We start from the raw sequence: 11,401 nt of genomic DNA on the forward strand, positions 1-11,401 counted from the left end.
GGAAACACAAGCTTTAAATGACACAATAGACAAGATAGATTTAATTGATATTTATAGGACATTCTATCCAAAACCAGCAGATTACACTTTCTTCTCAAGTGCACACGGAACACTCTCCAGGATAGATCACATCTTGGCTCACAAATCAAGCCTTGGTAAATTTAAGAAAATTGAAATCATATCAAGTATCTTTTCTGACAACAATGCTATGAGATTAGAAGTGAATTACAGGGAAAAAACCGTGAAAAACACAAACACATGGAGGCTAAACAATACGTTACTAAATAACCAAGAGATCACTGAAGAAATCAAAGAGGAAATCAAAAGATACCTAGAGACAAATTACAGTGAAAACAAAACGATCCAAAACCTATGGGATGCAGCAAAAGCAGTTCTAAGAGGGAAGTTTATAGCAATAAAAGCCTACCTCAAGAAACAAGAAAAATCACAAGTAAACAATCTAACCTTACACCTAAAGAAACTAGAGAAAGAAGAACAAACTAAACCCAAAGTTAGCAGAAGGAAAGAAATCATAAAGATCAGAGCAGAAATAAATGAAGTAGAAACAAAGAAAACAAGAGCAAAGATCAATAAAACTAAAAGCTGGTTCTTTGAGAAGATAAACAAAATAGATAAACCATTAGCCAGACTCATCAAGAAAAAGAGGGAGAGAACTCAAATCAATAAAATTAGAAATGAAAAAGGAGCAGTTACAACAGACACTGCAGAAATACAAAGCATCCTAAGAGACTACTACAAACAACTGTATGCCAATAAAATGGACAGCCTGTAAGAAATGGACAGATTCTTAGAAAGGTATAACCTTCCAACAGTGAACCAGGAAGAAATAGAAAATATGAACAGACCAATCACAAGTAATGAAATTGAGACTGTGATTAAAAATCTTCCAACAAACAAAAGTCCAGGACCAGATGGCTTCACAGGTGAATTCTATCAAACATTTAGAGAAGACCTAACACCCATCCTTCTCAAACTCGTCCAAAAATTTGCAGAGGAAAGAATACTCCCAAACTCATTGTATGAGGCGACCATCACCCTGATACCAAAACCAGACAACGATATCACAAAAAAAAGAAAGTTACAGACTGATATCACTGATGAATATAGATGCAAAAATCCTCAACAAAATACTAGCAAACAGAATCCAAAAACACATTAAAAGGATCATACACCATGATCAAGTGGGATTTATCCCAGGGATGCAAGGATTCTTCACTATACGCAAATCAATCAATGTGATACACCATATTAACAAATTGAAGAAGAAAAACCATATGATCATCTCAATAGATGCAGAAAAACTTTTGACAAAATTCAACACGCATTAATGATAAAAGCTCTCCAGAAAGTGAGCACAGAGGGAACCTACCTCAATATAATAAAGGCCATATACAACAAACCCACAGCAAACATCCTTCTCAATGGTGAAAAACTGAAAGCATTTCCTCTAAGATCAGGAACGAGACAAGGATGTCCACTCTCACCCCTATTATTCAACATAGTTTTGGAAGTCCTAGCCACGGCAATCAGAGAAGAAAAAGAAATAAAAGGAATACAAATTGGAAAAGAAGAAGTAAAGCTGTCACTGTTTGCAGGTGACATGATACTATACATAGAGAATCCTAAAGATGCTACCAGAAAACCACTAGAGCTAATCAATGAATTTGGTAAAGTAGCAGGATACAAAATTAATGCACAGAAATCTCTTGCATTCCTATACACTAATGATGAAAAATATGAAAGAGAAATTAAGAAAACACTCCCATTTACCACTGCAACAAAAAGAATAAAATACCTAGGAATAAACCTACCTAGGGAGACAAAAGATCTGTATGCAGAAAACTATAAGACACTGATAAAAGAAATTAAAGATGATACCAACAGATGGAGAGATATACCATGTTCTTGGATTGGAAGAATGAATATTGTGAAAATGACTATACTACCCAAAGCAATCTACAGATGCAATGCAATCCCTATCAAATTACCAATGGCATTTTTTTACAGAACTAGAACAAAAAATCTTAAAATTTGTATGGAAGACACAAAAGACCCCGAATAGCCAAAGTAACCTTGGGGGAAAAAAATGGAGTTGGAGGAATCAGACTCCCGGACTTCAGACTATACTACAAAGCTACAGTAATCAAAACTGTATGGTACTGGCATAAAAACAGAAATATAGATCAATGGAACAGGATAGAAAGCCCAGAGATAAACCCACGCACCTATGGTCAACTAATCTATGACAAAGAGGCAAGTATATATAATGGAGAAAAGAAAATGTCTTCAATAAGTGATGCTGGGAAAATTGGACAGCTACATGTAAAAGAATGAAATTAGAACACTCCCTAACACCATATACAAAAATAAACTCAAAATGGATTAGAGACCTAAATGTAAGACCAGACACTATAAAACTCTTAGAGGAAAACATAGGAAGAACACTCTTTGACATAAATTGCAGCACTGGGATGGTGGGAGGTTGGAGGGAGAGATAAATTAGGAGTTTGGGATTAACATATTCACACTACTATATATAAAATAGATAAAAAACAAGGACCTACTGTATAGCACAGAGAACTATATTCAATATTTTGTAATAACCTATAATGGAAAAGAACTTGAAAAAGAACATTCATATATTTATATACATATAGTTATACATATATATGTATATGTATAACTGAACATATATATATACACATATATATGTATAACTGAATCAGTTTGCTGTACACTTGAAACTAACACAACATTGCAATATATTAACTATACCTCAATAAATTTTTTTTTAAAAAGAGCTATCTTTTCCAGAGAAGGGTGGAAAATTAAGGGAATATGGGGCACTGATGAAAGTTGAGGATTTTTTTAGCATCTGCATAATCTCCATTTTCACCTCCCTAAGATCCCCCTAAATCAGTCAACTCTCTGGCAAGTGCAGCTTTAAGACACGCCCCCCTGGCATCAATCTTCTAACTGGATTGCCTTTCCTAAACTCTCTAAGCTTCTTTTTTATAGAAATATAAGAACCTTCCTTGTTTAATCCTGTTCACAGAGTTAAACTGTGTTTTCAAACAACTGTCTTCCAGCAATCATTAATAGGAGAGTCATATATATATATATATATACACACACACACATATATCTGAATCACTTTGCTGTATACCTGAAACTACACAACACTGTAAATTAACTAGACTTAATTTTTAAAAGTGGTTTAAAAAGCATAGAAAGCTTAATTATTAATTCAGGAATAAAACTGGAGACAAATGAACAAATTACCTGAATTATTTTTAAAGCTGAAAGTTTAATCTTTTTCTCTAGGCCATATCAAAACGCCATGTATGCATCCCAGTATTAACCATTACTGAGTCTTATTTGTGATGTGTGCAGTTTCAATCCTTTTTAATATGCCACTAATTATTATAAAGGAAAACAAGTACTTGGAGTAGAAATAGTGAAAGAGTTCCATCTTCTTTAAACCATCTCCCCAGTTAAAACTAGAAAGCCTCAGAGGTATGGCAGATTTAACGGCATTTTCCTAGAGCTAACTTTTGAGGGTAACTTTTTAAGTCAGTTGTGATGACCATTATTCCATATACTCAATTCTGCTTAACTGAGTTGGGTCTTAACTATGAATTTAACTAGCATTTCCCAAATAAAGATTCTAGAGTACACTTTGTATAGGAGGTCAAAACATAAGTCACAAAGAAAGGGTTTAATGATTAGATACTTTTGAGAAATACTGAGTTAAACAGATCTGTTTTTTCTGCTAAGGCCTTTCAGAGCCTTCAACATGGGAGTGTGCATTGTGAGTCAACAAGGGTGGCAGGCGTCAAAAGCCTGTCAATCAAGTGTAGAACAGAGGCCATGGATATGGCAAGGACTCTGAGGTTCTCCCAGGGGAGGAGCTCATTTATTCACTTGACAAACATTAATTGAGCACTTACTACATTCTAATCTAAGCACTTGCAAATATATGATAGATAAGACTGCTCTCACTGAACTTATTATTTAGTGAGAGAAGCAGACACAACCAGGTAAATAAACAAATAATAATATAATTTCAAGTAGTGCTACAAAAAAAGAAGCAATAGAGACGAATGGTGTGGGATGGGAGGCTAACTAGATAGAGCAGTTAGGAAAGGTCTCTCAGAGGCAGTGATAGACAACATGAGACCTCAACAACAAGAAATTGACCATGCATGAAGAGCCAAAGGACGAGTGTTCAAAGGAGAGGAAGCAACTTGTACAGAGGTTATAAGGCAGGAAGTAGTTCTATGTGTTTAAGCCCCTTAGAGGGGACCATGTGGCTGGAGCATAGAGAGGCATTTAAAGACGTAATGTATTAAAAGGAAGAAAATGTCCGTTACATAAAGTGACAAAATGAGAGCTGAGTCTTAACTTGCCAGACAGGAAACACATACCAATAAAGAAATTCATAGAATTTTCTGCTAGTGAAAATGTAAAATAGTACAATTACTTTGGAAAGTAGTCTGGCATTTTCTCACAAAGGTAAGTGTATACCTATAACATGAGCCAGCCATTCTACTCCTTGGTATTTACCAAAGAGAAATTAAAGCCCATGTCCACACTGAGAATTGTAAACAAATGATCATAGTAGCTTTATTTGTAATACCTCAAAACTGAAAATAACCCAAATATCAATTACTAGGTAATTGGATGAAAAACTTGAGGTATTTCCATACAATAGACTCAACAACAAAAGGAACAAACTACACAATACATAATACACAAACAAATACGCACAATAAAAATAAATGATTGTGGCTTCCCTGGTGGCGCAGTGGTTGAAAGTCCGCCTGCCGATGCAGGGGACACGGGTTCGTGCCCCGGTCCGGGAAGATCCCACATGCCGCGGAGCGGCTGGGCCCGTGAGCCATGGCCGCTGAGCCTGCGCGTCCGGAGCCTGTGCTCCGCAACGGGAGAGGCCACAACAGTGAGAGGCCCGCGTACCGCAAAAATAAATAAATAAATAAATGATTGGAAAGGGAAAAGTAAATTTGGCTTCATTTGCAGAAAACATAGCTGTAAACGGAAAATCCTAAGAAATCTACAAATTAATAAGTGAATTTAGCAAGGCCATATAAGGTAAAAAAAATCATCTGTACTCATATATTACAATTAAGAATTAGCTAATTAAATTTTAAAAATTCAATTTATAAGTTCATCTAAAAACACGAAATGGGGTAAATTTAACGAAGTTTTTGCAATACTCCTACACTGAAATCTAGAAAATATTGCTGAGAAAAATTAAAGACCTAAATAAATGTAGCAATATGCTCTACTCTATATTGAGAAACTAGATATTAAGATGTGAATTCTCCCCAAATTGATATATAGATTCAATGCAAGTCCTTTCAAACTTTCAGCAGGCTTTTTTTTTGATAGAAATTGACAAGCTGGTTCTGTAACGTATATGAGAATACAAAGAACCTAGATGAACCGAAAGAATTTTGAAAAAGAACACAGCTGGAGGATTTACACTGCCTTATTTCAAGATTTACTATAACACTAGAGTAATCAAGACTGTCTGGTATCAGTGGAACAATAAGCATATGTAGAGATCAATGGAGAGTCCAGAAATAGGCCCACACATATAGACAGTAGATTTTTTGTAAAAGGTGCCACAGCTGGATGGGAGGGGAGTTTGAGGGAGAACGGATACATGTATATGTATGGCTGAGTCCCTTTGCTGTGCACCTGAAACTATCACAACATTGTTAATCGGCTGTACTCCAATATCAAGTAAAAAGTTTAAAAAATAAAAGGTGCCACAGCAGTTTGATGAGGAAAGGATAATCTTTTCCATAAATGTCAGTGAAACAATTGGATATCCCTAGGCAAAAGCCTTTGCGACCTTGGAGTAAGTAAAGATTTCTTAGATAGGACACAAAAACACAAACCATAAAGGAAAAATTTATCAAATTGGACTTCATCAAAATTAAAACTTTAAATTCCTTGGAAAATACCATTAAGAAAATGAAAAGACAAGACACAGACTGGGAAAAAATATTCATGATACATATATCTGATGGAGTACCAGAATATATAGAGAACTCTTACAACTCAATAATAAGACAAGTAATCAATTAAAAATAGACAGATTTGGGCATTCACTTCACAAAAGACATACAAATGGCAAAAAAGCACAGGAAAAGATGCTCAACATCACTGATCATCAGGGAAATGCCACAATGAGATATAATTACAAAACCTCTAGAACAGCTAAAATGAAGAGGAGGAGGATTGGTAAGGATATGGAGCAGCTAAAACTCTGACATCTTGCTGGCGGGTACATTTTATTATATGTAAATTATATCTCAATAAAGTTTTTTTTAAAAAAAGAGTTAAACCAATAAAGTTTCAAAACTAGCAAATGATTTCCAAGAAAGGCAAAAAGAAAAAATTACAAAGGAGTAGTGAAGTACTACTGCTAATATTTAAAGAGGCACTATGCTCATTCTTTGCTATATGTTTCCTCATTCGACCTTGGCAAAGAGCTTATGAGGTAGGTATAATTATTATCTCAATCTTAGAGTTGGGCAAACTGAAACTTATAGAGCTTCAGTGGTGAGGTCTGGGCAGGCTGACAACAGTATCTAAAGCATTAAGGAAAAGAAGCTAACATTGCCAACTTTGCCGGGCTTATTTAAGGCTGGTCATAAAAGTGGAAGGTGATAATGCTCAAGAATATATGTTAAATTTACTTTAAACCAAACTCCAGTTTTATACACAGCACTGGATGTAGTAAGATCTTTATGGAAGAAAATTGATTTGAAAGGCTTACGCTCTAGTTCTGGCTCCACAACATGCTACCCTATAACCATGTGGAAATTCCTTTCCCTTGGTTTCCTCGGCTGTGAAATGGAGATCTAATCCCTGCCTTCTATACTCAAAAGTCTACTGTGAGGATGAAATAAGCATCACATTTGAAGATGCTTTATAAACTATACAGCCTGACACGGTTGCAAAATCATCTGAGTAAGCGAGAAAGTCATGGTGGAGATGACCTGCGACTTACGTTTCCTTCTTCGAGTTCTTATTTAAGTTTAAAGGACCTGCAGGTGTATATATACTTTCATACATTGCATGAGTGAACCAACTAACTAGTATTCAATTATTCTTACTGTGTGACCAGTGCTGGACTATGGTAATTACCAGAAGATGCCTCAATTCTTGCTTTCAATCTCTGACAGTCTAGCCAAAGGAAAAAAGAACTTACACAACACAGCAGAGGATTGAATTTCTTAACCCAAACCAGTAAGCCCACACCTCCTTGCTCATCTTGTCAACTTTATCTTTCAGTGCCTAGTGCCACCTCTCCCATGACACCTTTTATATCTCTTCTAGGATGGATTCCCTAATAGGACCTCATTTAACATCCATCTACTTTCACTCGGTTGAATTTCATTTACTCATTAACGCAACATCTTCCTACAAGTTGATTATATACATAATATGCTCTAATCACTTCATTTCTGTGGCTCTAATTTCTCTCAAATTAGTAACCTCTCCAAAAAAGGGTTCATCTTGTTCTATTGTATTTGCCACACCACTAGCAAAGTACCGGGAACAAAATGAATTAAAACTAAATTGAATGTGGTGAAAGAAGATAGCAGAGATGTGATTTGACAAGACCACATGGAACAGTGGCTTTGGACTGTGGGTTACAATTCTGGCTTTGGCTCTATAGCTGCTGTGTGTGCTCTTCAAGTTTATTCATTTGTAAAAGAGAATAAAATATCTCCTTGGAGATTTATGGTCAGGATCAAATAAATTAACATATATCAATATAAAGTGCCTAGCATACAGCAGGCACTGAGATATATTTATTTTCTTCTCCTTCCTAATGGAAAGCAACATGTTTCATATGCTGATAGAAATTTAATCCTTAGGTCATATAGCAGTATTGAGTCCAGAATAAACTTGACAGTCACTTTGGCTTAGGTTTTGAGTATTCATAGAGAAATCCCCGTGTACATTCATTCCCTAGTCCCAAACAAAACCCCATCTCCATGTAAATTGTTTAGAAAGTGAGAAATATTTATTCTAATTAATCCTTGATATTCGAAGGTAATCAAAATATGTTCACATCATTATCAGAGTCGGTGCAAATACAGGAAGAATCTGGGTTTGGTTAATCAAAAGAAGATTGCCCCTTTGAGGACAAGGGTTAGTGGAAGCTATAAGGAATCAAGTAGGAAGTGGGTTAAGTGGATTCTGCAAAAATTCAGATATAACCCAGTGCTCTTCCCTAGTATAATTCTATTTCTGGTTCTGCCAGACTCCGCTCTACAAAGCTGTGATTTGCTTTGTCTACTCCATCTCTCTGGATTTGGCTGTCATGTCCTTGTCTGCCTTGAGTAAGGACAAAGACCATTTTCTCCACTAAGAGGATTCAGCAATGATGTGGACATCTGTGGCAGCAAAAGTAAACCAGCCTTGAATTGTCTCCATTTCACCAAAGTTTGAAAAATAAAATGTGGTGTTAAGTTACACCTGACAGCAAGGAGCTACTATGATTCAGTCTCTAGCTGTGTGTGTGTGTGTGTGTGTGTGTGTGTGTGTGTGTGTGTATCAGAAAAAATGTAATGCTATTCAGTAAGTTTGTAAGAGCCAGGACAGAGTTTTATTCTTTGCATCCCCGTGGCACCAATACTGACACAACACATGGCATTGGATTTCTGCCATGGGTGATCCAACCCCACCTACAGATGAAAAAACTAACGCCCAGAGAAGGCTCTGTACTGTTTGCCCGAAGTCACACACACAGCGACTAAAACCAAAATGCTCATCTGTCTCCTGATTCAGCTCCGGTGCTCTTTGCCCTCTGCTGGCCTTCCTCTATATCCTGCCTTTGTACAAATGGAAAAGAACACGAAAATGAAAATCTGCGAAAGCAAGCGAACGCCATGAAAGAATGGCATGGGGGAGGGATAGGAATCGATTCTTGTAGAGCAACAGCGACACTGGGGGCAAACCTTTGAGTAACTGTGAGGTTTAAGAAGCGCTCTGCTGAAATGTACAATAAAAAGTGGAAGTAGGTGGGAGGGAGGTGAGGGTGAGTGAGGAGAAGGGGGGAAATGCTGGGCTGGGTGCCTGAGGCACCAGTCAGCGGAGTCAAAGAGAGGACGTGAAGACCAAAGAAGATCGGGCTGCAAACGTGTCTGATCACCTGGAGAAGCGATGACAGCAACACGCAGCCCTTTCCTTGTTCGTATTCCTCTTGCAGCCTCGGGGCAGAGCCAGGGCTGAGCCCCAGGAGCCCAGTCAGAATCCAGAGGATTTCCCTTTCAAGTCTGCAGAATGTGGGGACTGTCACGTTGAGGCGTGTTGTTTTCTCCAAGCCAGCTGACCCGCCCAAGGACAGCCTGGATGGGGACATGTGCCATCCGAGCTGGACGGCTTTGATGTCGTGGAGCTGCATCCAGCTGGGAGCTTGTGACTTCACCTCTGGAAAAGCTGGAAGGTGATTTCTAGTGTTTTCAAAATACTGGGAAGCAGCATGGGTCTTAGGTAAGTCAGCCACGGTTTTTCAAAAGGGATTCTCAGCCCTGCCTGTGCCCAGCTGTTCCATTCATATAGCTCGTTGTAACCCTCCTGTGAGACTCATAGAACGGGCTTCTCCCTCTTTCCCTGCTCTGCCAATCATACGAAGATGATCCCCTACTACTTGTAAAATCACCCACTGGGTGTCTAGAAGCTGAAATTCCTAAGTCCCTCCCATTGGGTTTCACGGGAGAGATTTCTCATCAGGTCACTCAGGCTGGTGAAGCTTCCTCTCCAGCCATCTCATGATTTATTCAGATTCTGAAGGAAAGTGAAGGGAATGGATGTTTGTACTGCAGACAACTGAGGAAAGGCTTGTGTAGAATTGGACTATGGCCGGGCCTCTGACCTAGCAGGTGAGCTCCACGTTGTGTGCGATTTACAGTTTAAATAAGAGCCAGAGGTCTGAGAGCCTTGAGCTGGGATGCAGTAAGGAGGAGAAGGACTATGGTTCACAATTGATGGGGTGGAAGCAGTACCAGCAGAACTCTGAATGTGCACCCCCAAATCCTAAACTCATTCAAATGGCTGCCCACCATCTGGGGTAACTTTATTTCTATTTCCTATTTCAGGTCCAATTTTTCAGACTAGCAAGCCTGGCCATTCAATCCAAGACTGATTTAACACCAGACTACTATTGTTTCTTGTTTGTTTATCTAATTTTTTAAGCCTAACATTTATACACAAAAACACCCAGATCATAAGTAGTCAGCTTTTATACCCAGCCAGGTCCAGAGATAGAACATGGTCCGCACCCAGAAGCCTCCTCAAGTCCCTTTCAGCAACTGCCTCCTCAGGGATAACCATGACCCTGACTGACTTCTGACCATGAGGCTTCGTTTTGCCTTTTTCTGGACTTAAGAGTCATACACTGCATCCTCTTCATTGTCATTTTTGTTACTCAACCTTGTGTTTGTGAGATTCGATCTTGCTGTGTGTAGTTGTAGTTTGTTGACTTTTTCGATGGTTGTTGTAAAAGTATTCGGTTGCTTAAACGTACAGGATGCGTATATCCAGTCTACGGGAGAGGACATTTGACTTAGTCAGGTTTGCCATGGCATGCAGAGTGTTGCCATGAACATCCTGCACATGCCAGATCATATTTTAAAAGTTTGATGCAGTGCTGCCTACTGTTGCTCTGACCCTTTCTACCAGGAAGATGGTTCACTCTCAAGATTCACAACATTTTTGGAGTTATGATACCCTATTTTTATTTCATTAGGGCATCTACTTCCTCCCCAAATGGTGTACTGTATAGAATTTTTAAAATAAGAATTAACCTAGTTTAAGGACATAGCAATGTCATCAGCATTTACTCACTTCTGTGTGCCCATTGCACCTTGTCCTGCGCAGGGCAAGTCACTACAACATTTGTTCAACTGCACTGAATTCTTTGAGAACAATCCCCCCACACACACACCAGCAGCAATTCTCACCTCTCTTCATCTTCTCTAACTAAAATATCATTGCTCCCTTAACAATTCTCTACAGCAATTGTACTCTCTTCTTTGGCTTTGATATCCCCAGGGTAAAATATTTTTGGAAAACTCTATACCCATTCACACATTTTTAAGCTGGCATCTAAAAAATTTATCATCAGTTTAAATAAATGTAAAGAGTAGAATTTCCACCATGTTTTAAATCAATATTTTAACTTTTTAAAATTTTAAAACTACAAGCTTAAAATAAATAAAATGCAGGAAACAAAAAGTATCTAGTGGATTTAAACCAACTGTAGCAGGATGATAGAAGATTGCATTTCCATTATAATACCTACAGAAATGGAGACAAATGTCATTAGGTCACA

The sequence above is a fragment of the Monodon monoceros genome, unplaced genomic scaffold (assembly GCF_005190385.1).
Source record: "Monodon monoceros isolate NGI ecotype Baffin Bay Population unplaced genomic scaffold, NGI_Narwhal_1 Super_Scaffold_12, whole genome shotgun sequence".
NCBI classification, from domain to species: domain Eukaryota; kingdom Metazoa; phylum Chordata; class Mammalia; order Artiodactyla; family Monodontidae; genus Monodon; species Monodon monoceros.